This window comes from Trichechus manatus, unplaced genomic scaffold (genome assembly GCF_000243295.1).
Source record: "Trichechus manatus latirostris isolate Lorelei unplaced genomic scaffold, TriManLat1.0 scaffold00021, whole genome shotgun sequence".
NCBI classification, from domain to species: Eukaryota; Metazoa; Chordata; class Mammalia; order Sirenia; family Trichechidae; genus Trichechus; species Trichechus manatus.
The window spans coordinates 6318995-6320914 of record NW_004443957.1 but is presented as its reverse complement, the minus strand read 5'-3'; the positions used below and the strand labels follow the sequence as shown (position 1 = coordinate 6320914).

General features: G+C 36.1%; 1 protein-coding gene across 2 annotated transcripts in view; it reads right to left on the bottom strand.

Annotated features, from left to right (window-relative positions):
* SIPA1L2 (signal induced proliferation associated 1 like 2) overlaps nt 1-1920 on the bottom strand; it is a 243289-nt gene that overhangs the window by 75701 nt on the left and 165668 nt on the right. The window lies entirely within an intron of this gene.

The window sequence follows — 1920 nt, the reverse complement described above, 5'->3', positions numbered from 1 at the left end:
CCCTAGGCCTGTTCTATTACAGGAGTCGGATTCTATTCTGCTTGTTAGTCTGCTTACCCTGTATTAGTCTATAACCTTCATGAGAGCAAGGAATGTGTCTTACTGATTTTTGATTTCCTAGTTTCTAGAGAAGGGCCCAGTGCATAGTAGGCACTCAATACACATTTGCTAAATGAATAAATGAATGATGCAAATAAATGATTATGGACAACACATAAAACCGTGCATTAAATTGTAAGCAATTCTTTCCTCTGAACACATCACTAATAAACTCATATATACAATGCATTATGTAAGTTTATGCAAGTGAAGGCATAGTATCTATGTTCAAAAAGTTTGTGATCTTCAGTTTTAATAGATACAATAATCTTTATAGGAGTTGGTGATGTAACTGCAGGAACAGAAAAATCTCAGCTAGTAAATCTCTTTACCAGCAATAACAAAGACAGCAACCTCCTTGCCTTTAGATTTATTTGGCACCTACAGAACATACTTCACTGAAAAGAGCCTTAAGTTCAGCTTTTAAAGCCTTCTTAAACACGGACACAGAAAGGACTTCATTGCCAGGCCCCTGACTTGTGATTTAGAATGATAAAAGGCCTGGGAAGTGGGAGTGAAATGTTCATTCTTCCAGAGCTCTCCACATGCCAGTTAAGTCCCAGATCTGTATGCTGGAAAATCCCTATTTAAATCCCCATGGTTTAAGCTTTACACACAAAAAAGCACCTTACTGTCTAAAGGAGTTTTGAAACATATATGGCCTAAGTCATTAATCAGATCCAATGAGCCATCTGTAGTTTTAAATCAAACTTTGCTAGATATTTAAGTAAAATACACCATTCCAAATGCTTAGAAAAAATCATCAGCAAATTAGGTCATATTCATTATCATTTACCCATGCTACAGTGTACACAGATGCAAACTACAATAAATATTTCATGTAGAGAAAAAAAACGGAAGCAAAGATGAGTGCATGAAACAAAGACTGATAGACATGTTGAAAACTGACTTAGCTAAGATATCCTTCCCTCCTCCCCTCCCCACCAACTAAAATAAATGATTCATACGTACTATAATATGACAAGAGAAATTCAGGAACAAATGAAGAGTTAAAAAAATACGTAACTTATCTAACATTGTGCCCAACCTGTTTGTTGAACATAAAACACAGTAGCTTATATGTTATGCTTTATTCAATATCCTTGAAACACAGGAATTCTGACATTGCCTAGCAGAAAATGAAGCTGACGATGGCCAAGGCCAGGCAGTGGGTTCTGTGGCTCCTCCGGCCCAGGCGGTTATCGGGTTGCTACTTCATGCAGGCCGGCCTGCTCAATTACCCACACAGGGCTTGGACTGACTCATTAGTCAGTCTTTATTGTTGCTGTTACTGTAACAGCAAATTGCAAAGCTATTCCTATCCAATTTCTCTTCCTCTTGAAGGAAGAGGTTGGGCCCAATTCTATACTCCACCACAGGAATATCTAACGTGCAAGTTAAAGGAAACTATACTATATGGCTGGTTGCCTTGACAACATGCCAAACTGATATTTTCTTTGTAAGCATATTCTTTCCCTTTGTAAAATGGGCCAAAATGTTTATAAGGCAGTGTAGTTAACCCAACCATGGTCACATAATACACTCTGCAGAAAAAAAAATAAAATGAGGGAGGGGATTCATTAAGAAATATAAAAATCTAAAGCTCTTTGAAGGAGAATAAAATAAGAAAAAAAATGAACATTTTTGGTCATTAATAAGATGCTTGAATTTGTTTAGAAGCTGAAGAAATATAACATTTGGAATGCTACAGAAGCACTACTCATGGTTTTTTAAGATTTATGTCAAGCATTAAATAACCTAAGTAATTTCTTGGACTTCTTATATAAAGCTATGTTTTCTGTAATATTTAGTTATGGTTTT